The following is a 27,106-nucleotide window of genomic DNA, read 5'->3' on the forward strand; positions in this document are numbered from 1 at the left end:
AATGGTCGTCTGGTGCACCGAGAGGGGGGAGAGGGGGGTCATTTTATGTTCACCGGCGACTGTAAAATTAGCTTACTTTAACTATTATTTAATGTCGTTTTAGGATGGGAATGGGGTGAGCCTCAACTGTGGGAATTGGAAAGAAGCCGTTGACAGAATTTGAATGGATAATTGTTTAACTTCACTCGACGCACTGTGGGCTGTTGGTCTAATCGGTGGATAGTGTCAAATTATTGTTTCATTGTTGGAGAAATTTTCGGGAAATTATTCGCGGTCTAGTAGTTTAAGCAAATTATATTCAAATTGAGATGAGCAAACAACTTTGTTACAGTTATAATCATCTCGAAAAAGCTTTTTGAGGGAGGAATTTCGCTTTTGCTCGTTTTGATGGTTCGTCGATATCGGTCGAAAAATCAATAAATAATTAACGTTCTCACGATTTTCTCGATACAGACTCAAATCAGTGTGAGAGCTCTAACACAGCATCGGGATGCGTGCGCGCAATTAAAACGAAACCCACAATCAGCCGCCATGTTTGTACACGGCCGATGTTAATAGCCTTCTGTAATTACATACGAGTATCATGCCATCGTTGCTTTGCTTCTCGGAAGGCTGATCAAATTAATAGAACCTATTTTTGGTGGCGTATTGTATTAGTAGGCTAAAGTAAATATCTGATTGATTTAAATAAGAATTTAATCAATGTAATGAGCGAATCGAGTAATAATGAGAGTAAATGTGATGAATGTGATTCAAAACATATTATCATAAAATAACATTACTGAGATATCTAACATACGTACCTACAATAAGAAAATACTGGTACAGTTATCTCTATGAGGAAAAAATGAAATAAAGCTAGCAATAATAATGCACGACACCGTCACATCGTCGACTCGAGAATTTCATATCGCCACATTTACATGTATTCCATTCGCGGAACTAGCGGGCCGACCTCCCCGTCGTTATATCCGGGGAAAGAATATCTAAATTCAATTACAAAAAGGCTTCTCCGCGAGGTGTGCCGCTGCACCCGCGCCTCCTCCGAAAAGGGTGTATAACAACTCAATTTCTCCATATTATTAAGACGGTGGGGCACGCGGGTAGGGTAGGGGTGGCGTGGTGGAACACAAAAAGAATGCTAATTTAAAATTCTTATTGCTGTGTTTGTATGCGCGCGCGCGTTATGTATCATCCGCGTAACAAAAGCCGGAGGAGCGCGCCGCCCGAGCGCGTAATTTCAATCTAATATTCAATTTGAAAAGTATCGGCTTAACCCGCCATAATTTATTTATTTACTTCACTTGAAGCATTTCACTCAAGTCTTGGGATATCATGGAAACATGAAATACTTAAGTTAAATTAATACCGAGAGTTAAAACTTTACCAGAAATGTTAAATCCTGATGTAATGTGTGTCAATCGTGTCATAAAGACGCTCAAAAGTTGAGCAACAAAAACTTGCATGCCTGAATTATGTGAAGCACCGTATAATGCTTATATTACCCATTACGATTCCGTGTCCCAACGCATAAAGTTGTCTTCAACACTGGTATTTCCAGTACACATCAGCTCGTTGCGAATGTATCACACTCGCGTTTCAATTCCACAATTAGGTTTGCTAATTCGGCGTTTAAAACGTCTCCGTCGCGTTTGCGGATAACACGCTATTTCCTTGACAAAGAGCACTAAATTCGATTCGATATCTCAATCTAACGGCCAGTGATAATTGCTTCATTCCCACGGCGAAGAAAATAAATTTTGCCGGTCACAATAGGCGCTTTCCACAGACAATTCGCGTCTAAACGGGGGCCGATAGACGCCTAATGCTCGAATCGTGATATATTAGCGTACGGGGCTGACCCCTTAAGCTCACCACACCTTTATACTTCTTTGGCTACAACACGCCATTCGTCTACACTTTCTATTAAATACTAAACGGCATTGTTTAAAATGGAGCAGCGTATAAGTCAAGGATGGCGAATTCAATTTGATTTGTCACGATCTGAATGTGATGCGCGATAGTTTCGGGAAGTCTGTCAAGGTAAGTCATAGGTCTGCGATTGCGAATTGGCAATCGTTCGTTTGCGACACGAAGTCAATAAAACAGTGGTGAAACGCAAGTCCCATGTGGGCCCTATCGATGCACCACCATGCAGCGACTGTACTAAATACGAAAGTTCTGATAGCGGACCGAATGAAGCAATTCATGTAAATAAAATCTATATAAAACCCATTTCTAATAAAGTTTTGAGAGGCTTACATGGAACAACTTGAATACAAACTTTACTTGATGATGCTCTAAGGAGGGATTACATGGAACTGGTTCCAATACCTATAATGGAGCTACTATATTTTAACCCTTATTTACAGAGTAGAAACACGGCTATCAAGACTTGCGTGGGTAAACAAATGCACCGATAGCAATACCGCGAATCGCAACAACACGCCCGGAATATCGCAGGCGTGTAAAATGTAAATCGTTTCGTATTTGCTGTTTAATGTGTCACATTAAAGATCAATTGCAGCTTTGATATTAACTATTGTAGTTGTTCGGCGCCTAGTCGAATCGCGAAGTAGGATTTTCATGCACTTTTATCGTGCGCAGAAAGCGTGCGCGGGCGGTTCACGATAATTTGCTACGCGACGCGTCTGCCGCCTGCGCACTCACCGTAACCCCTTATTGAAACGAGTTTCTGAATAAAATGTGTACTGTAACAGAGAACACACATCTTGGATTTACCAAGCGTAAAAGGTTATCAACGCATTCGAACGCAGAAATATTAAAAGGGTCATAACACGGTGTTTGTAGGAAACGAGCGCAATGTTCATAAAAAGGTGTGAGGGTGTCACCTGCTCGATAAATTTAAATTCAATTTTTGTTAAACTTAAGTGCGAAAGCTAAATGTATCCAAGTTAAAACAAAAAACGACGATGATGTTTAACACAGTTTGTTAAAGTTATGTAGGCCTACATGTATACGCAAACCCAAACAGCTGCCCACAAGTTTCTGGGCTGCACCATTAAATCAAATTCCTATAGGCTTTAATTCATAAGATGCCACTAATCCCGGCCCACAATGTTGGAAAACAATAAATAATAAAAACTTACAGCATCAAGATAAAACCGACATTGTCGCGTGATAAATGATCAGATTTAAATTTAGAAACGAAAACTCGGCCCAGAGCAACTTATAACGAACGCGACGAACCCCGTTTATAATTATAATTAATATTCTCACAGTATTAAAGTGGTCGACGGCAAAAAAGAGATTCGACGCGAGAATTAATAACAAACAAATGGGCTACCTGCGGTGTTTTTTGTGCGCCCCCACAGGTAAGGTAAGCCGTGATGATGAAAGGAAATCATGCGAGTCTGTCTTAGACTTTAAACAATATCGTTTGCTTTTGACACGGCTGATTTTTTTACCGACCGGGAGTTCATTCATAGGAAGCTCACACGCAACGGTAGAGAAAGCAAAAACGCGATCGCCACCTGCCGGTAGATGGCGTTGGCTACCCGAAGTTTTAACCAGTTTTTCTGCACATCAAAATGTTAAATCAATAAAAATCCACACTCGCCGAAGGTGTCACATTACTTAGCCGTCGAAACAAAAAACAACATCCAAAGCCGAATTGGAAACCATTTGAAACAAGAAACCGACGATTTGGAGACCTCGACAAAAGAGAGGAACTCTCTAAAGGCGATACCGTAATGACAAAACAGAAATATGATTTCGATTAAACTGTGCGACATGGACTCCTTTGTCGATTCCTGTGGGTGTGAGAGGGACAGGAAACAGTTAATAATAAAAATATTTTATTTGTATTATGGGGTAAAACACCCCCGCTGCGGGCTGTTTGGTTGGGCCTGCATCCATCATCATTATATGAACTGATTTAACACTTTTGAACAGATTCCTTTGACGGTTGGTGGTACGTTTGTTCTGGGGACAAATGTGCGAAGGTGGAAAGGTCTCTTTGTCATATAGAAATTTAACTACTCTCATATTACCACTGGATAGTTAAGGAGCAAAAAAGCAGTTGATCATTAATCTCGAATTTATTGTCCAAGCTACGAAATAATTTTCACACAGTACCTATCATTGAACGCTGAATGCTGAATACGTATTAATGTTAATAAGAAATGATGTTAGGAGCGATCTATAATCAAACAGCGCACCGCTAGCCCATTCATTCCATATCAGTGGCACATGAATCTGATGAAGTAGGTATAGAGTCGTCAAGCTGCAGCCATACCCAGTCTGGCTTCAAATGGCCATACAGGGCGACGTAGGTTGACCTGGTACGTACTGAAACCTTTTTGGTCCGACCGTACGGTCATTAATTATGTTAGCGATGTGTAGAGCACTGGCTCGAGTACTGGTTTTGTGATCTATAAGTACTGAACTAGAAGTATGAGTACTTGAAGTTTCAACGAGTGTTGTAGTAATCAAGAAATTATAATGAGTATCATCATTGTCGACTAGGAATTCAAATAAGCACCTCGTTACTACATTAAAATTCTTTAGATCTTTAAGGAATTTATGGAAGTAGGTACCAAGTTAACTTTATCTTAATTTGCGACTGGAGCCATCACTACGAATCTTAGATTCCTTGTCGACTGACATTAATCGTATTTTATTTTAACAGTTTTTTGAAATTTTTGTTTTGACATATCAATCCCAGCAAATTGCCCAAACTGGTTCCCCGACAAAAAATGTTAGACCGCTACTTTTGGAAGTCACTGTATACTATACAGTGTATAGCCACGCTCGAGACATGGCGTATAAGGCAACCTCCAGCATCATTTTATTGCGTAATTGAAAACGTTTTTATGTCAATTATTTTCCAACATTAATTGACGTGTAACATGTTCATGATTATAAATATTTAACAGTTCTATGCAGGACTATTTAAATGGACAAAATGTAGCATTATTCGAGCCCAGGAAATGCAATTAAATGAAATGATGCATGTCGATATTAAAATAGGTATTGATATGCAAAGTTGTCGATCACATGCGGGCGGTGCCCGGCCGGTCCCATGCTCCGTTTGTTCACAAATTTTTGTTCGCTAATCAATAATGACCCCAAAACCAATTACTATTCAAGAGCAACAATAATGTTAGCCCACAATAGGCACTGGTGTTTTGTTTATTTTACTATCTATTGTGTAGTTCTGTGCCTTGAACATGCCCTACATTTCGATCACCGTAGGTTTCATTCGAGTTTCGCTAAACGTTGTTTTAATTAGAAATAGCGTAGGCTCAAAACTTATCAGTTAGTTAGTAACGGTCACCGTTGAGTTGACTGTGTAGCAGTGAATGTTCATTTAATCGATCCCCATTGATCTGGTTTGCGATATCGATGTCATAGAACTGCGAGTACGAGAAGGGCACACATGCGCGCTGCGCCCGCGCCGCCCGGATCTAACCCAATAATTACCGTCAGTGATTAAATCTCACGATAAAGCTCATTCCGCTAATTACTCCCTAAAGCTAAACGAACGAACCGACTACGTTTTTGCCATCGACATAATTTAATAAGCATATTAACCAGGCTGATGCCATAGATAGCCACTAGCCCTCGGGCGTCACTCGCTAATACCTTTATAATGTTGTAACAAAGCGCATTTCTAAGGAAAACGACGTAGTCTACCGAGGTCAAAGAGGAATGACCATGTAACCGCCTAATGAAACTCAGATGTCTCCGACTCGAATCACAGTTGTTCAGAACACATTCGCATTACAATCAATTTAAAACGCTCGCTGCATATCAGCGCTATGACATTGCGTTTGCGAGACGCCATTGCGTGTGCGGCCGCTGGTAATTCAATGAGCGGCGATAATATTTGCTTGTTCGACGTAACTTCATTACAGTTCGTATCTAATCAACTCGACGAGTTCTGTAAAGTCGTAATGTAACTGTCATTACGATAGAGAAGCGGTGTGACCTCGCGATGAATGGCTCCCATTAGCATCTCATAGGTTTAATTAGGGGACGCACTGGCCGCGGTCGCCCACGTCAACACGTGTGTGGGCAATCAAATTAGACCAGAGCAGACAATGCGGCCAACTCGAGCGTACGACCCCACGACAAAACGTTTTCTCGCAATCTTCGATCACCGGATTAAGGGAGTCCCGTCTCGCACGTTTTATCTCCGATTGTCCGCACTTAACGCGCACTTTACGCCGAGTGCCCCTCTAGAGGAAATTGAAAGCGATCGCTTTCCCCGGTATCTTATCTGTGGTGTTGTACTAATTAATCGATGTGACGCGTCAAGATCGTCGTTAGAAGTAAATAATGCTCGTATTGAGAGGATGGAGGTGATTTATCGGTGTGAATAGACAAAAGTGTTGCGCGCGGAGCGGCCGGCACAATGCGCTGGAATGTCGTCGTCCGCGCTCGTGCGCCTCGTGAATGCGGATTATTAATAACCCGCTCGGTTCGGCACGACGCGACGCGGACGACGCGCCGACTCCCATCGCACTCGCCCCGAGCGCCTACACCTGTGCCGTATGACCGCGCCTTAATTTATTCAAGCCGACTTTTAATGACCGCATCTGAGATTCCAACCACGCGTGTAACCAAATTCTTCATATTTGCAAACCCGATCAAAATTTCGCCAAATTATTACTTCACCGTAATCCCTCGCGCTATCTCCCCTACGTTGTTCCCGCGACTACGGCAACAATGCATAACAATAGAGTCGGCGCGGATTATAGCGAATTCCCCAAATTGTGTGGGTCCATACTTCGCAACAATAAGACAAATAGTGGATAACGTCACATGTGTATACAGTTTACCGCATTTGGAACTAATTGGGATATTTCATAATGTTGCAATGATTGAATGTAACATCTGCCATATTCAACCGAATAAACCAACAGTAAATAATAGTTTTCAATTGGAAATGATATTCTGCCCCAAGTTTTGGAATTTGACGATTTTAAGATTTTTTCTGAGCAAAAACTGAGCAACATTCTGGAGAGTTTGAGGCTTCCACCAGATCGTTCAATCTCGTCAAAGAAGGGCCGAATAAAAAACAATGAAAGTGGAAAGGGCAAAGAGCTCCTTAGGCGTGTCAAACAGAAACTGACTATGAAATTACTTTCCACGTTTTGTTGATACCGGTGAAACTAAATGAGATCAGTTTTTGTCGCGGCCACTTGAGCGGCCCTGCGCGGTGCCTCACGTACACTTCGCAACGTCAAAATTAAATCGTCACACAATGAACAGTTTTTGGGGTTACGGAAATGAGAAAACGGAATTCTATAAATACCTCATTGTTATTGCAGGGCAACTTATTTCACGGTACACACAATCTTGGTTTCGAAAGAACACTATAAACATTGTTGACCTCATAGAAAGATCAGAAAAAGAAAATTCAGGTACAAGTTTAAATCTAAAACTAGACGATGGTAACAGAGAAGAAGAATAAAAAGAGGAATTCAGTTTAAAGAAGAATAGTACCATAACCTACCTACTTACACGAATACAACACCACTCGAGAAAATTTTTGATACGAAGAAGAAATTAACGAATTGGGGAGCAATGATGAGACGTGTTTTTAGTAATCACGATGCTTTGACACTTTGTAACAATATATTTTTTCGTTCCATTTATTTTGGACGATTTTGAATGTTGAATGTGTTCAGCTCACGATTCGTTTTTTGCGTGTTTCCATCGTCCACTTACATAGTAGATGTCGTGAGTGGCTCCATTCGTTACCGCTGGTATAATTAGTTTTACCGTTACTGGATACTTTACATTTTCAATGGGTGGGCTTATTGATTGCAGCTACAACAATGTGGAGCGTGACAAGTTGATTGTTTATTTTCCTGATTCCAAATTGACACTGTTCAACTGCCAAATTTTCTACGGTTCGAGACCTTTGTCCACAGTTTTTGATAGTGTGTTATAGATTGACAAATGTACTGGATAAATCCATGCAGTTCAATGAGCTAGCCGTATCAAAATAATTAGAGGAACCGTATGAAATGACCGACACATTCGTTAAAGTTTCGAAATTTCAATCACGCGTCATTAACACGTCCCAGCGCTAATTGTTCGCTAAGTTGCGACAAAAACCCGAAATGTTTCGTGTAACACTTATTAAGTGAGAACGCGCCTTTTTCTCAAAATTTAATTATCGACATTAGGTTGACACCAAAAACGGCGCGACGTGAAATTAGGCAGGCCACGGACCGCGACACAAGTGCTTGTTTGCAAAACTATTCAACGGACAACTGCAATTCCGTTTCAATTTGTAGAAAGTTGATAATTGTCAGCCGGAATGGTGGAAGTGCCACGTACTAAACGCAAAAAAGCCCCGAGCAAATGATTATTCAACCGAGTGATTGATTAGCCAAACTAAACATTAATGACTTGTTCAAATGAAAGGTGACAATAATGCAACATGGGGACGCTAAATGGATGGCATTATGTCCATGCGTCGGGATGTCAAATATGAACGATGATCTCCCACATTTGTCCTGGACATCGTTCTATTCCAATTCAATGGCAGACTTTTGAACAGATCAAATGGTTAATGTGTGGTTGTGTCACTTCATTCTTAAATCCATCATTTTAACGTAGCTTAAATTAAATGAGTTTAACTTGAGCGTCCAAACTATAACCAAACCTTGAAAGGTATTGTTAACGTAAGAATAACATCATTATACTCCCAGTGCCAACAATGTTCGTGATGTTTGAACAACATGATGAAACCGTTAAACCCTAAAAAATAAATTAACACGAGTGTTCAAAGACAAATAATGTTAAGTCAATTCACATGTCAGCAACGACGTAAAGACTATCAAATTATGGCAACAACTATTTGAAAATGTACCATTCGTGATTGTTGCGTTAACACTCCGCCGGCCAATCACATTGCCCTGAAAACTTTACTCATCTTCATAAAACGACTTGAGCATTCATGGAGCAGTTGCTAGTTTGTAATTTATTCTGACAACTTAAGGTTTAAAATAGCTTATCGGAACTGAGTTAGACGACAGCCAGTTAATAAGTGGAATGGCTTTTACCAGGTGTCCAACAAATGGAAAACTACTAATTAAAGTACTTAACTTCGCCGAGACTTAAATGGAAAGATCGTACATTCGCTCATAAGGAGTTTAATTAATCTCAGCTCTGACGCAACGAATGGATCGTTTTCTTTCTATTAGTCCGAAAGCAGTTTGTTCAATTGATTCTCTATTTAGCAATGAACAGCTCAATCCCGTGTTTACAATAAGAATTTGAAGAGTTATCGTTTCTAAAGATCAAAGAAACGCATGATTAGCGGATCGCTCGTGGAAACTGTTGTTGCATAAGTGGGTACTAATGCCGTTGGATGGTACTGAGGATTATATTTAAGTAATTGTGATGCACGTTTTAGCACTTCTTTATGACCAAGGACGTTACAATGTTCAGATAATACACGTTCCACTCAAATTACAAAAGTGGACAAGTAAAATGAACCATTAGATATAATGGCTGCAAATGGTCCTTATAAAATTTAAGGTGTCAGTATTAAAATTGGACTAAATGAGACGCCCCTAATGAATGTCGAGACAGCAAAAGAAATTATTTACGCCACAAAACGACAACATTGGTACAAGTACATAATATGTATAAAAGAAGATGTAGAAATCCGGGTAATGATGTAAAGTGAATGGACAGGTGTAATTACAGTGTGCGACGAGTCTTTGGTGCGTATCGCTCCAACGTCCAACTTTGACAATTAGGTTACATTTAGATATAATAACCCGGCATTTTGTTATTATGCCTACAGTTTGTGACCAAAATCTCAGAGGCTTGAGTTTTATTAATCATAAAATATGTGGAAACACAATAGATCCAGTTTAGAGAAGCTTCTATTGTCATAAAGGCGACATTTGAAAAACATTAAAATTCCCTGGATCGTATAATTACAGATGACACATTTTAACATTAAGACACCCACACACGGTCTATGTTGTGGCTTTAAACTTGTATAATTTGTGTTAAGGCCGTAATATATGATACTTTAGGGGTCCCTCGCGCTCCGCGTTCCGTGCATTCGATCGTTAATAAAATTATCAAAATCTAAACGGGTTTTATGAGTATCGCTCGTGCGTTGGTATGAGCTCGTGTTTCGGTTCTGCTTATGAATGGAAATGGATTTTGGTATTTTAAGTGTTTATAAAGGTCGTAAATAATTTATCGCTGCGTGATACTTCCGTCGTTCGAATTTTAAATGGACCAGCTCGCCGACACAACTTGCTACTGGGTTTGGAATCCGCATCTAGATAATAACACCACAGTTATTTTAATAATTTAATTCAGAATTTATTGTAATTTGTTAGCAGTTATGACAGTTTGCATTAATTGAGGCAGGAGCATACTTTTTGTGGAATTGTTTGTTTTTGCTGCTTGCTAAAATTGTTGAGATTATCTATATCTACTGGTAAAAAGTTCAGTTGTTTGATCGGTTAATAAGACGTTGGGTTATGAGAGACGGTTTTTGTCGTAGTCGTATGCTTTGCTCGGTAGCTGAGTTGCGTCACCGATCGTGATTCAACCTCGTCAAAACCACTTAGGTATGGTCAGCAGCAAAATTAGGCAGTAAATATTATCCTTATGCCTTTAGTAATAAGGGTTCAAAATGGTCTTGTCCTGCTGCAAACTGTACTTATAGCTCGGATACCGAAGCTGTAATTATTCCGAGCACACGTGGACATGGTTTATGGCCGTGCATGGGCTGCCTTATAACGTACACCTTTTTGTTTAATAGGTTAACGACTTGTACTGTCTTTATTGATTGGAGCCGAAAATACTAGCTCTTAGGATAGCTATAAACGTCGCTTTAAATCTTCTTGAGATGGGATAGGCAGTTATAAAGTTCTGTAATTAAGTATTGCCTAATATGGGGATATCTGTTATGAAGTTGCGCCACTAAATCAAACAGCTGACTGTTGATTGGATGTTGGACGCTATTGCCAACTATTGGACAATGTTGGCTATCTTATGCTTGCAATTTTTTTATTTGTGTTGTTTTTCACGTGAATCATTCACAAAATTTGTGTTATCAAGATCGATATTAAGACCGAGATTCTGACAATTCATTTGAACAAGTAACTTTGTATGGTTACGGTACCTACAGTGATATTTGAAGGGTAAATATAATGATCCTCATTAACTTGTAAGTTATTGTAACAAATGAGTTCAATAAATTTAGATTTAGATGCTGTGATTGATAAGAAAGATAAATGATCAATTGATATTTGCGGTCTATTTCAATGAACCCACTTAAGCTTGCCTAATAAATAAATGAAATGTAGTTACTTCCAAATTCTTTCAAAAGATAATACCTAATGCCTAAACCGATTTCGAATAAGTCCGTAACCCAAACCATTTGGGCCCAACTTCCGAGATTCATGGGAGGCGAGATAAAATACACGTTTCAATAACTCAAAAAGGCAGTTCCGTATCAGATTGCCGAATCTTGTGAATTAATTTGTTACCATTTGGTGAGCCAATAAAAAATATTTTGACACCGAAATCACCGCCGTAGATAATGGCGGTACTCCGGGTAAAACCGGTAGCGTGCTTCAATATGAAATGTATCAAATTGATGTTAGTAATAATCGAAATCTACGTTTCGTAATCTACAAGCATTAAGATTTTATGAATGAAAATCAATAACATCTAACTTAATTCAATTAGAAGAAATTGAATTAAGTTTAGTAACAAGAACTTTTTCTATTGAAGGAACCACGATGATTCACACATCTCCACGTGTACAATTATTATGTCGACTTATTAGTAAAACAAATGAAAATCATTGTAGCAGTGGGTGTTCTTAAATCCAAGTCATATTTTACACTTTCAATGATAAAGTTTCCAATTCGAACGAGTCTTGCACGTGTCCCTATTGATATGTACTTAAGGTTTGATATTGCGTGTAAACTTCTGTTGGTAGACCCTGCAAGCAAACTTCCAAATCCAAACATGATTTTCTAGGCTCGCGCCGAGCGTATTCTTGTTGCTTCCAAATAAGGTTGGTATTTCTGTGTTTCAGTTTGTTAGTAGGTACATCAAAATAAACTTTTACACAGTCATGAGTTTCGACAAATGGGTCCGCTGCAGCGATAATGACAGCGTCGTGTAAAACCGGTAGGATGGACCATCTCACACCGTTACTTGGCACTTTCTGCCTTACAAGCGATGCGGTAATACTTATTTCAATCGAATGACTTTTAATTAATTTTCTACTAGATTATCGCGGCATTATTACATGTAATGGCTACTTGATTATTTATAACTCCAATACTGTTTTGGATAGAAAGCTACAGGTAGGTATTTAATATTGCTTTATACGGCATGTGAAATATTTGTGTGTGGTAATCGTTGTTCTGGACCAATTTATTCAATTAATGAAAATTGTGATTATGAGTCAACCTTATTTTATTCATTGGTGATTTGATATTATGAAACTTATAATAACTGCCATATTGCAGTGAGAAGGTGCAATTGAATAAGAGATTTATGTTCTGTACCTATGCGTTGTTAGTTGGCAGTTAAAACATAAAACGACATTTTGGAAACTTTGATGTTCCACTAAAAATAATCACAATTTGACTTCAAGTCACGTATCCGTTTATCTAGAACATCGCGGTTTTGCTCGGATTAAGCGGGCGGTTATACCCAAACAACTAGGTAATTAATAATCACCACATAACCAAGCCTTGAACTTTCCGTACTAAGAACTGGACAATAGAGCTCGTTATAAATATCTTTACTTACACAAATAGTCGAGCAACAATCAAACGACGGACGGACGAGCGTATCTAAGTAATTAATCGTAACTTATGATTGATTAAACACATTAAAATCGAGCACGATTCCTATTTGAATATGAAATCTATTAGGCGAGTGACATAATACTTAATACAATTTTAATCTGAGTTATTGCATAAAAGATCGAGACATTTTAGTTTTGGAAACAATATGGGCGGTTCATGCATAAAACATGACAGTTAAGTCTAATGGAAAAGTTATTGGGAATTTATGTTAAACTAATAACAATAGTTTAATTGTCGTTATAAAGGTTGACATTAATGGAGAAGCGAGCGAGACGATAGAAACGCGTGAATTTAAAATCAAAATAAATAAAATACACGAAGAGGTCGTGTTTGAGTGCAAAAATGACGTTCGTTAATGAGTAATCTTAACTACTGATGGTATAACACCCAACACAAGGGGCTAGGTAAATGAATTTCCACTTGACAATATTTGCTAAGGTAACAAGGTAAACGAGGATATTTATCGACATGAGGCTGTCGAGTAGGCAGCCCTTTACGCACTCGCACCCGTGCACACCGCGAGCGCGGCTCGGCAAACACGCGCTAGTGATGCGTAACGCAAACTCTGAAGTCGATATTTACACGGTGACAGCAAACACCGCAAACACATATTTGTCCAACTCGCGAGCTAATGGCAGCCCAGCACCTTGTTTGCCCGTGTTAGATTCACACGAACGCTACTGTAATTAAAAGAAACGACACCAAAACGAGAAAATTAAAGTGAACACAGCTAAACAACTCGCTAACCACGAGTAGCTTGACCAGTTTAACATACGGAAAAATAAAATAATGAGATTAAAAAGGAGAGAAAAAAGGACTCAAAGCCATAACTTCATTTTGAATTCCGTTCGGTATGTTCCCGTCTCACTCTGAACGCGCCCAGCAGGGGGCGCCATCGTTCTCACCTCACGACGCGAGTGGTAGCCGGTCTTTAATAAGTATCGATAAAATATGTCGATAAAATATGAATATAATATGTATAAATATTTTCAATACTTATATCCTTATTAACTTCTACTAAAGCGCGTTCATTGGAACTAGCCTGTAGCTGTATTCCGATTTTACCAACACGATTTAAGTACGAGTTCTTTATGGTTCTAAAATTAAATTACTTTTTAATATTATAAATATTTCTTCAAGAATCAATAAATCTGGTTATCATAATGTTATGCGTAAGCTGTCACTGATATCGACAGTTTATGCGTAAATTTCAATAAATCTGCATTGCCCATGCAGTGTCAAAAACGTCCATCCAGAAACCGGTTTTTGGATTCAATTTGTATTTCGAATACGTTCCTCGATTAATAGCCTACAAAGTGTCACGGGGACAGCACTAATTAATCTCTTGATGGTGTTTCACATTAATTAAGCGAGTTCAAGAGGAGCTAATATCGAAATGTGATTCTAATATTGAGTGAGGTAAAGGTCAGAATGCTGTGTTAAAGTTGCGTTCCCGTACTCTGCTGATATCGTGAATCCTATCATAGTGTGAGGTCCGTAACGTGAGCTTATTCTTTCGTAACTTCTTTTTAAAAGCCTACATTTAGCCATGAGAGAATTCATGAAAATTAAATGTCATCCCACAACAATGACGGTGGAGGACGCAATTAATAAAAAGCGTAGTTTACACGATATGATCTGCAGTTAACTCGAACCTTCCGTGAGACACGAAATTATGTTTTTTCAACACTACAATTACGTAACGCCTAAATGTGACCGAAAACAAAATCGGTGTACAAACGAGCATTAGGAAATATGAGGTGAATTGTCAGCGAGCGATTGACTAAACGTGGATACGTCACGTTTGACATGATCCTATTATGTTAACGAGAGCTGCTGGTTAAAGTATGGATTTATTTTTTGATAAATAATACTATAAATAAGTGTACATCGTATTAAGTAGGTAGCTGCTTCTTTTTGGAATTGGATAAAAAATTATACTCAGCAGCGCGCCGCGTCGTATTTTAGCGCATAAATATTACGCGCATTGTCACTGTTGTATTACCAGCTTAACATCTGATTAAGTGGATATTAACGAACACAATTCTTGCCTTGGTTCTTTTTAACTATTTTGTTACTAAAATATATTTTAAAAAACAGCAAAGATCGGATTGATATTTTGTTTTTTCTTTAGCAGATTAATTTAAAAAGTTTGTACTTTGTTTTTTCTTTAGCATATTAATTTTAAATGTTATTTTTAAGTGTCACAAATGGGAAAGTAGGCACAAAATGCTCAGCTGTCAACAATGTTTGAGCACGTTTAATCTTTGTCGTGTCCACCTTTTTACAGCAGCAATCAAAACTTGATTGTCGCGCGCCCAAAAAAGCCCGGTTAATTGTGTTCAGCGGGTGTTGATGATATAAACAGTAATTATGGACACATCCCGCGTTATTAAAGTGTGCTTAACTGACGCGCTTCGTTTTAGCTAGAACACGTTGGGACCGGCACGTAATTTCTCCTTATCTTCAGGATGGGCAAGAAAATGTGGAATTAATACTCGCGAAGGCGAGTTCATAATGCTTTTTTGGGTCCATTTTGTCTTTGATCCCACTTAAATAAAAATGTGAATAGTCTTGGTTACTTAAATTAAATGACAGAAGTCATTTTCATAGTTTTGCACACATGAGAGTCAATTTGCTACATATTCATATCAGTCAGTAGATACCTACTTAGGGGCCAGGAAAAAAGTAATGAATAGATTAAGAATTTAACGTAATAATATGCACAAAACAAGTTTAGTTCCGCAAAAAGACCGAAGGTAAAATTGCAACTTGAAATAATTCCTAAGTCAGCTATTTCATCGCCTATAAAAGTATCTTGATAGAGCGTAGTACTTGAACTAAATTATCGTACAACTCAAGAAAAATATTCACACAGGTAAAGTTATAGCCAGCGTTAAAAATCTAAGAATTTGTATAGCCTATTAAATAAGAAACCACACCTGTTCCCGACAAGGAGTATTTAAGGCGGGTTGCACACTAAAATAATTATCTTGAATATCTTTTGCAGCAGTCGCCGCCCGGGGGTGCTATTGTTTTAAGGGAATTTTTATTGCTTTTGGCAACCCTGAACAATGGATGAGGGCCGGGAGGGTAATTCTGAACGTCGGATACAGTGATAGCTCGTGGCGTTTTGAGGACAAGACGTGTGCACGCACCTTTTTATATCTTTGTGCGAGAAACATTTTTGGGCTATTCTTCAATAAGTTTCGGATAATAAGGAGTCGTATTACTGCATATTTTTTTCGTTTTTCTGATCATTTACACATTTTACATAAGTAGTGCTGCAAAAGGCTTCGTAAAGTGTGTTAAGTTATTAAAATTTCGAAATACTCGATAATAAAGTAGATAAAACACCACCCTTATTGTTATTTATATATTTGATATAGCATAATAAACGTTAACATAATAATAAATGTTGCCACAGCGATAGCGGGCATAACGATTCCATTATTCAACAAAAGGTGTGAAACAAACCGATATTAATTATTCAGTTTAATTGGGCATGATAAATACTTAATACAAAAACTATGTTACCACGTCAGTCTTTTATTGCTAAAGATATAGATGTATTAAATTTTACGCTTCGATAGGAAATAACGAGGGCCAATATTAACATATAATTAAACCATAAACTAAGATAAAGATAACTCCAAAAAGACCGCGCCACACGCTAATCCATGATTTACAATTAGTTGTAATTATAAAGTACGCTATGTAACGCTTTAATTGAGGGCAATTTTAATTATCAACAAAATTGGAAAATTACCGACCAGTTTATGGCTGCGGTATAATTAATACTGATTATTATATCTTTGGTGCTGTAGGAAATGTTGTGTCGAGTCACGTCGCCTCGTACTATAATAAAATATCATGATGCTGTAAATAACTTAAGCGAGTATCAGAGATAGCCGGTATGGGCAAAACGTTTGCTTGGAAAAAAACTTACCGGGCACTCATAATAATCCATAATTAACGAGCGTTACTTTATAATGGCATAACAACTCAATAACTAATTAGTCATACAACAAAAGCTAATGACAATGCTGTTCGAGTTCCCAGCTGAATGCTACATCATAGTTATTTCTGAACGACAATAAGGGGCGCGCACATAACGAGCCTTACAACTGTCCACCACAATTCAACAAACACAAAACTTAATTAAACTGACACTTCGCATGCATAATGAAATGATTCACGCACAATCGAGAATTGTTGCGAGGATAAAAAGTTGCAGACGCTGGCAATGGCGGTTATTGAACAAGTCACTTTATGTCACTTCTCCAAAGAACACCAACATTGAAATCTGCGCCATCTTGAGATCCGAATTACATAATATAATTTTACGGTAAGAAGCTCTACTAAACAAGGAAATTACAAAAAGCTAAAAAATACCTTTTTTCGAAAATATACCAAAAAATCTTCAGAGTAGCAACTGAAAATCATCTCCAGTGTTGTTTCCATTTGTCATAACGAAAAATAATCGCGGCATTTCGTCAAATCAACAATATGACAGTCAACTGCGCCTCGAAGTTAATCCACATTATGCCTTTAATGCTTTAAGTCAGTATAATCCGATCAATCGCGTGATTATCATAGATATTGCTGATTCCATCAGAGTGATATTTTGATGGAAGGATTTACCATACGTTAAAACGGCTATTTTTTTAGTGAAATGTTGCAAATCGTTTAATTTATAACTTTATTAGTTAGTGATTTATGAGTCACACGACACGCCTCTTCTATACCTTAAAATTTTAAACTTTTTGAACTCTTATAAGAGCATAAAAGTTTTTCTTTTCCAGTTATTAAATAAAATAGCTTATAGCTGACGACCAAAAACTTCTAATAAATCTTACACAAGCCTAAACTCAATGTGAATAAAACGAGTGATAAGGCATATTATTTTGAGTTTGAAGTTCTAAATTCAAATGTTTTTCTGTCTTTTTCTCAAAAAATATCAGTTTTTATTCAAGAAAATAGGAAAATCAGAACTGCCACCTGTGTATACGCAGCCTAATATGATCGCCAGAGCTAGCCAACAGTTTGCACCCCCCCTAAAATGCTCGCAAAAAGTAAAGTTCCTCTGTTTCGACGCGATAAAACTTGCTCTTCGGGCTTTATGGGTGCTGGAAGCCACGCATTGTCTTCAAGCCCTTAATTAAGGTATTAAAATATTTGGCATGTAACGCAAGTTCCTTATCTTGATAGAATTAAACTTAAATTGTGGCCAGTTTTAAAGGGCATTTCGTGTCCTGCACAATTAATTTAAAATAGTCTTTGTCATATCACTTTAAGAATAGTGCTTTATTTTAAGAAACAGCTATATTGACAAACACGAATTTATTTTCATTAAATTCAAAAAATTCAATCTTTTTATTTTATTTTAGTATTATATTAATTTATAATACTGAACAAAACCTATGAAGAAATCAGAATTTTATTTAGGGCTGATTTTTCAATCGTCGGATAACTTTTAACTGAAGAATAAGTTTGGCACAAGTACGGAAAATATTATGTCAAAATGACAAGTTTATTCTTCAGTTAAAAGTTATCTGACGATTGAAAAATCGGCCCTTAATACTCATCAAACTAGTTTCCTGAGAACATACGTATAGAATTATCGATTCCGTAGTTTCTCGTACCAATGACCTTTTATCGATTGACTATCGATTATTTAATAGCAAACATTGAAGATAACTGTTTGGACAGTTATCGATTATCGCTAATTATTGGTAGATAACGAGGTTTATTACTGAATTGGAGTACCTTGACATTATCTACCGATACACAACATGTATTTTAAGAACTGGGTTATTCTACAATAGACAACCAAATTATAAAAAGATAATTGATTCAAATTAATGTTTTATCCAGAAAAAAATATATCTTTATTTTATGTTTTCAACAAAAAAAAGTAATATAATAAAATTACTAATTTGATGAAAATATACCGCCTATGAAAATATGTGACCTCAAAAAAATTAAATTCACTGCACTAAGATAAGGTTGAGAATGGCCCTTCCTTTACGTTTGGTCACGTCGGAAACTATAAAACAGTTCAAGTATCTGTAGATTATAGATAGCAGGGCAATATAGGGACTGATTACCAGCTTTTAAACAACATAGTAAGTGATACGCTTTTTTGTAGGATAGTATTAACTATTAAATGCATTTTTAATTTTTAATGCAATTTGCAATTAGTTCTAACGACATTATGATTGGAATTAATAGTTGACTATTAAGTTTTTTTTTTACATTGTCATACTTTTACTATCATGAGAGCCACCTCATATTATTTTCAATGCGAATATCTGAACTTTGAAGTGTTCATAACATTTTGCACTTAATTTTTATGAGTTCATCTTTCCAAAAGGAAAAGAATACCAGAGTGAAATGAATTTCGCCCAAAGGTTTCGTATTTGCCGACTTTCTTGGGGCATTTCGGAGGCGTCAAGAAGGCAGGCGCGTTGTCAAAGCGCCCGCGTGCCTCGCACCTCGCCTCTGGCGTTTTTCAATAACAACAATTATCATGGCGACCGCGTCACAGAATCGTATTTCCGACTGTGAATCGCACCAGTTGGTATCGGAATAGTGACGTTAGAAATTATAAAATAAAATATTTATGCATTTTTTAAGCAAATAAAAGAAAGTTATTTTTTTCCTGGCAACAAGTTTTTTTTCAGGTTTTTTGAATTCACTAATATTATATTAATTTGATCTTTAAAAAAAATTAATAAGAAAACCAACTATTGATTAACTAACAAAAAAAGTCAAATAAAGAGCTTTACTTAACATTTATCCAAAACATTACAACCTAATTCGGAATTGCCGAAGCAAAATCACGAGTTTGAAGTAAAAATATTGTTTACACTGTGACGTCACATCTCTCGCGATCGCCGACATTCGCGTACAGAATAAGGCGCCCGACAAGTTCGACGGCTGGCCTTGGAGGAACCAGTCTGTCCCGTCCCGTCCGAAACACCTCTCGGCAATTATTCAATAAGACAAAAGCATCACCCCGCCCGTTTACGCCACAGCGGGAAATGCGCGCCAAAATTATGTATAGTCTAATTAGCGAATCTCACCTGCCAGTATTTTGGTTCTGGTCAAGGTTTTTGTAGGTTTAGCTAGTCTGATTAAAAAAAAATTTCCAAAAAGCTACTAGCATTGCCTTCTTTTTCTTCTTACAACTTTTAATTTTGTACTTGAATTTAATGTGGGTGATTCTCAGATATTCAAAAAATGTTCATTGTGAGGTACATTAATTAATAAATACAAGCTAAGTGTTTTAGGTTGGAAAATTAACGAATTTTAGTACACATGAGTGTGTTTTAATAACATTAATTAACAAGAAAGAAAAAAATATTAAATGTTTTTTTTTTTTTAGTTTATATCGACTATTAAGTTTGAGTACTAACAAGTACTACAAATTTTGTGAATGACATGACATTGTGTTAGCAATATTGTTGATATATTTTTAATCAATGAGATTTTACATAAATATAGTTGAAATGAATAATGAGCACATAAAATGTCCCTTCGTGATAAATTTACATTAAATAAATCCTTACATAGACCAACCAAGGGGCCATTCTCTACGCACGTGCAGTTCAAAATGAGCCCTATTATCACCTCACAGCTAAAAAACCTCCGGCACGAGCCTCTGAAAAATGTACCACGAAATTTGATATGGTACGTACCTTTATCTTTTATTGAGACTGCCGCTCCGCTTCTCCCGGCGCATTGTTGAGTCCTAGGCGCGAGCCAAACGAAATATTTTAAATGCAAATCGTGCTAACGCCATGAATGTAATAGTTTGTCGTGCCATGCGCACGCGTCGAACACCGGAAACAAATTATCATAACCATATAGGCACGTACGAAATCAACGAAAAACTTATTGATGTCACTCAACCGCTGATAAATTGCGCTAAACGAAAAAATGGAGCCGAAATGCGGACCGTTGAATGAATACACAACCGTCAGTTTGTATAACAATAAAGAAATAGACATTTCGTCAAAAGAGCTATAGGAATTTTTATGTGTTACAGTATTCTTATTGTTGTCCGCTTTTATTACTCTAACGGTTATAACAGATATTTCTCATAGTTGTAGGTTAGATTTTCCTGTTTTGGTTTACGGTGTTTTTAATTTAATTCTTAAATCTTTGTGATGACAATAACACTCTTTTTAGTAATTATTTGGGTAAGTTAAGAATTACCCGTTTGGTCCAGAGAGTGACAGAGAGAATAACTAACTAATATGGCCTTAAGCTGGCATTTTGTTCTATTTCATGTATTTAACTATTTGTAATAACATTAAAAAAAGTAATGCTTTAGTAACATAAAGTTCTAATCAATATAAAATACCTCATATCCAATACGGCGCTAAGATTCGGAAAACGATTTTATTTGAGAGCACCAATCGCCATGTTTGTTGACATTTGGTTAAAATCGGATCGAGTCGACGTGGAGAGGAAATTCGTAGATCGCCTCAGAATCCGAAATGGAATACCTAACGAATAACGTTTGTAAATAGGTAAACAGAACGACTTCTGAATGGGTTACGCGTGTAGAAAACATTTCTGTTTTTTCGGCCCGAAGCAAAAAGATCACTGCTATGTAATAATAGGAAAAAACGTTGTCACATTTAAAGGAATTCCTTTCACTTTGCGTGACAGCACAACAAAAATGGAAGTCTTATGCTTCGTAGGCTAATTACATCGAATGCTCAAAGCATTACATCATATTATAATGCAAGCCGCTTCTATTTTCCTATTTGCAAGAATGGAACTCTTTAATCTTTTTATAGTGTACCTTGATAAAGTACAATAAAAAGCATACTTTCTTTCTAACGATCTACCTATTACGGAACAAATTTTAATTTAGTACCTTTTTTACGACCAAAAAATGAACAAATAAGTCAGTGTTTTGTTTTTTCTATTTCAAAGTTAAACAGGGACCGTTATAGAACGAACTGAATTCGACCTATGAAGCGTCAGGTCATCTTGTTATTGTAGACGTATTATGTTTCGGTTGGCCTATCTGGGATCAGTTGAATGCTAAACGGCATTGTGGCCGTTAATGTCATGTATCTGGGGGAAGTGGCGATGTCCTCACTCCTCAGTCCTCACACAGACACGAGTCGGTAGCATGGGCGATACTAGTGAATAACCCTATTGTTTTAGGAAATTTGCAATTTTAGTAGTTACCTAGATAAATATAAATTAATGCATTAATTAATTAACAGATTAGACAACCAGCTGCAAAAATGATTAATCATAAAGTCAAAAAGTTAAAAATTAACAAGGCTAAACTAACAAAAGATAATTTGAAGAAAAGCGCAATTACCACGTCCAATTCTATCAGACAATGGGAAAAACAAGTGAAAATAATCTATTTACGTTTCCCTCCCCCCACGTGCAGTGCGTTACTATCTCTTGTCCATCTCAACGAGCCGTCACGATGGCCCTTATCTTGTAAGGGCCCCTGACGAATCGTAGAGCTTTCCCAGGCTAGTGTAACTACCGCCCGATAGATGGCGCCGAGCGTCACGTAACAAGGAAAGTTTGTCCCAGACTTTGTATGCTCTCGTATTGGGGTAGTGAAGTGTGTGGAAATACGAATTTTATTCATTTACTTTAATAAGGAACATAGGTATAAGACTTTAATAACAAACGTTTTAAAACATTAAATCTATGTTTTAATTTCTTTCATTGAAAAATAAAAGTTTTTTTAAATTAATTTTGCATTCCATCCAAGATTTTTATATTTATTATTTTTATTTAAGGAGATGACAGTATCTTATAATTTTCGCTCACAGTTCATCACTTTGAGTCTATCTTAAAATCGGCACAAACAGTATTAAAATAAATCGACGATTTAATGAGAAACTATTTTCCATATTCACATAATGTGCCTTAACACCCATTACTCTTACACAATATTATCAATGATTTTAAAATGAGTTTTACTAAGCTCACGAGCCTATTTTCAATGTTTTTATCATATTAAAATTGCAAAATTAAATGTTTGTGTCATTTGTTAGTCCAAATTTTTTTTTTAATATCAAGATTTTTTTATATGTATTAGAAAAAGTTTAGCAAATCTTTGCTTTTAAGTTAGTAGTGAGAAATCACAGAATTACCTAGTTGTTATAAAAAGTGGCTTCAGAAGAAATAAATAAAGAAATGTAAATGTTTATATCCAGTTATTTCAGTCGTAGTATTTGTTACCGAATTATATTTACCATTTTTGAGCGTAGGTTGTAACTGCCTTTGTCACCGGGTAACAATAATTTGCGTACAAAAAATGAATAGCACAGTGGCGCCATTGTTAGTAATGTTATTCGCGCCGATCTCTTGCGCCTACGCACCTAAATCAATTATCGGTTGTGAGCTGTAATAAATTAAATACTGTTTGCGATCGCCGATATCAATCTAAGGTCGTATTGATTAATGGTTCTATCTGTCCCGAATGTCGAGCGCGGTCTTATCGAGCGGGAAAATGATCTCGCAAGATGGCCGCCCCGTTGTGCGGGAATGCGCCCGCGCAAGCCTTTGTTTCAGCTAACGCATTTTGTATTATTTATTGTATTTTATGGAATATTTATCATATTTTAAGACGCCATTTGCATTTCAATAATAGGCCTGCCAAAGTGTTGGATGAGGAAAATCATTTTAGATATTATGAAAAATATTGTATTTTTAAACCAATTAGATATTTTTTTAAGTAATCTACAGTTTAAATAGGCAGTTTAATGAACAATAATGTTGATCTGATAATTTCCGTTAGTAATTTTGAAGCGAATTTTTAAATAAAATAGAATTTTATTCTTAATACATTGCTAATGAGCGAATTATTACTAGCTGTAGTATGCAGTTAAGACTCACCTCATGCAGGCTTGCTAGATCGTGAAATAGATCTCTGCGACGTCTAAAAATATATTATATTCTTAGATGAAACAAGTAAAAGTAGCGCAAAACTGTTTTCAAGCACAATTAAGAACAAGTTTTCGTTGGCATTTTTAATTTAAGGTTATTAAAATTATTTTTCAGTGTGATTAATTTGATTACCTATTAGTAAAATTGATTAATACTAGTATTAGGCCTGAACTTTTATTTAAATTATAATAGTTATAAACTTTTACATGCAGACGATGAAGTGCTTACAGCCATTAAATGGCTTATTTTTTTGTTACAGTAAACTTTCTTTTGTCTTTCCCAATTTTACGATACCACTAACATTTAGTATGCATATAAATTTCACAGTTAATGCCATAAAAATGCAATGAAGGTAGGTACAATTTTAGTAAATGGCTACCTAGATGCCATGTATAATAGTTAATATTTTTGTATGTTTACTACATTAGATGTTCCACTAAAGTTAATTTAACACCGGTACCGCCATACATTTGGGTTTTATTGTCGATGTTTTCTAAAATAATACCTAAGTTATTATCCCAAGCTCGTCGCTAACTTATTATAATGAGAGAATATTTAAGTTTTTATTCATTTTAAATTTATTTCGTTACCTGTATGAAAATATTCATCTTCTTATTATTTTTAAAACACATTTCTGCACAGTAACCTACCCACTTAATTTAATTCTTCGTAATTAGTTTTTTAATAAAGCTGGACATAATTTCCACGAAATAATATTCAGCCTAACTTAATTAATATTTGGAGTTTAATTTATTGAGCAATATTTTATAGGCCGAAACCTTATAGCAATAGAAATTTTGGACTTCTAAGAATGACCCTGCTCCGTGTCGGGGGTGAGTGTAGGAAGGAGTGTTTACATTTCAATATTTTTAATTTTAATGTAGGTAATGTTTCATACATTTACACGTCATCTTCACTACATTTAAACAATTTTCTTTTTGATCCAATATTTTAAATTGTGCGTGAAACTGTAATTTGTCGGAGCTTTATTTTTTATGGACCATTATCGTAAATTCTTAATGTGTTTTCAATGATATTATGTGGTCAATGCTTTTACACATTTTCTAATACTCGTCGTCAGCCGAAATCTTCACGTGTAACAATTTTTTTCAACTACCGCCGGTATTTCTTATAAGATTTTTATGTGGGTAACTCAAAATTTTTCATGTGCCATTACTTCATAAACCAATAAGAATATTATTGTATGGCTAGATTTGATGTTTTAACATTATTTTACTACATTAACTACCACTTTTATAAGATTTGTTTCAATCGATAAAGTTTCGCAAACATGTAAACTTTTTGAATGTGATTTATGATATTGGTACAGGTAGTTTATCTACACAGACCTATTTTAATCACTGTTAAATTAATTTGTTTGTTACAAAAGAATGATTAAAACTGTCCTTTTCTTACTGCAACTTAATAATTTCCGCGAAATCGGACAACTTTCGAATCGCGAAGAGAAATTTTCGGTCGAAGTGAAATGGTCAGGATTTCACAAACCGTCACAACACTGGAGAAGACTCTAAATTACCACTTACGAGATTCTAATTGGGAATCTTAAAAGTAAATATTAACCTGTGAGCATCGCCCGCAGAAGACTGCTAAGCTTTGAATTGCGGCATAGCACGCACAGTCACTTTGCACTTGTCCAATATCCGAAACTAGCAAACTGTAGCACTTGAGGTGTCAGTCAGATCACAAGGAACTATGCCGTTACACCAAAACACCCACTGTAACTGTTAATGAGGAACTAAAGTTGTGTTGGTGTTGAATCGTCCGATTGTTGTTGGCGCGACGCGCGCGACGCTACGCTATCAACGGTCGCCGGCTAACTGCGCTGCCGGTTGCTGCGGCCCCCCGCCCGTCGCCGCGCCCCCCCTGCACCCTTCAGGGGGCGGGGCGCCCGAGCGAGTCGAGGCGAGGCGAAGGCTAATTACGCTCAGCGGCCGAAGCGAGACGGCGATAGCGAGTGGGCGCGAACTATTAGCACGCGGAGAGCGGGACGACGCTCGTCTTAAGTATTTTGTATAAGTAATGAGGGGCGCGGGCGCGGGGGGCCGCATCTCCCGCCAATCTTTAATGTTGATTACGCCGCCGCCTATGTGCGGCCCTCATTAACGCTCGGCCACGCCTCGATTTAATTACGCTCGCTTAATTGTCCACGCTCGCTATTGTTTTTGCCCGGGTCCCGCAAGCTCTGACCCGGGCCGATGGCCGATGGGCCGTCTTTCGTTTGTTACGGGCTGATTGTCCCATCACTTCGTTTTAATTGGCGAAAAAATTTCTCCAGTGACAGCCAATGCTCGCTCACAATGCCAGCCGGTATAAATAACATTCCTGGCGCTAAATTAAACTGAATACCAGACGTGTAAATCGATTATTGTCATTTTGATTGCTTCTCGTACGAGTTTATAGTCGTATCCGATCAGATTATAATTTAATTAATTTAATTTAAAAGACTGGTTTTATAACGACATTACTAATAAATAATTTAAACATCAATTCACTGTCACTTTCATTCAGTAACATGATAATCTCAAACATTTATTTTATTTGTTTTATTTTATTTCTATTAATAGTACCTACCTACCACCTAAATAGGTAATTAAGTACACCTACCTACACCTAGGTACTTACCTATTTCTATATTAATATTATTAAGTTTTGCAAATTATTAACGTATGTAAAATAAATTAGGGTTGATCAATTTATGTAATCTAATTAATGAATTTTATTTCTCTAAACTGCTTAATACACAGTACACACAGTAACACCGCAATTAAAAATAATACCTATCTAACTATCTACCTACCTACAAAATTATTGAGTCTTTAGGTTTGGCTGGTTACAAACTTACCATTCAATTAATTTACACTTCCCCTATTATCAGAATAACGGAATTTACATCATTCCTCATACGAAGTTAAAACTCATTCAGTTACCTACTAAATAAAGAAGGTTAAATAAATAAATATCAAAAATTATCTAGTAGGTAGGTACTACCTACTTACTGTGGCGCCACATTTTTTTTCTCAGGCAGGATAAACCAAGTCTACAAACACAGTGGCCTGTGTGGGACGAGTTTATAAAAAAAAAAGCAGGAAAATAAGAAGTATGTGAGAAGAGTTCAAAGAAAAGGTCCCAAATAGAATAACCTACCTTATTATGATTTTTCATGATTTGTAGTGACGTAACGATGTAGAAACACACATACATACCTACTTACTACACCTACTTATCAAATGTTTATTTACCTTTAAGTACTTAGGTTAAAGGTAAAAAACATTGACCCGATTTCAATGTTTTTTACC

General features: G+C 36.8%; 1 protein-coding gene across 1 annotated transcript in view; it reads right to left on the minus strand.

Moving 5' to 3' along the window:
* Positions 1-25,615, minus strand: part of LOC135077492 (zinc finger homeobox protein 3) — a 47,290-nt gene extending 21,675 nt beyond the window's left edge. The window contains exon 1 of the mRNA XM_063972045.1: positions 25,371-25,615. The gene's annotated coding sequence lies outside the window, so the exon portion shown is untranslated. The remainder of the gene's footprint in view (positions 1-25,370) is intronic.
* Positions 25,616-27,106: the final 1,491 nt, after the last annotated feature.

Source organism: Ostrinia nubilalis, chromosome 13 (genome assembly GCF_963855985.1).
Source record: "Ostrinia nubilalis chromosome 13, ilOstNubi1.1, whole genome shotgun sequence".
In the NCBI taxonomy this organism is placed as follows: Eukaryota; Metazoa; Arthropoda; class Insecta; order Lepidoptera; family Crambidae; genus Ostrinia; species Ostrinia nubilalis.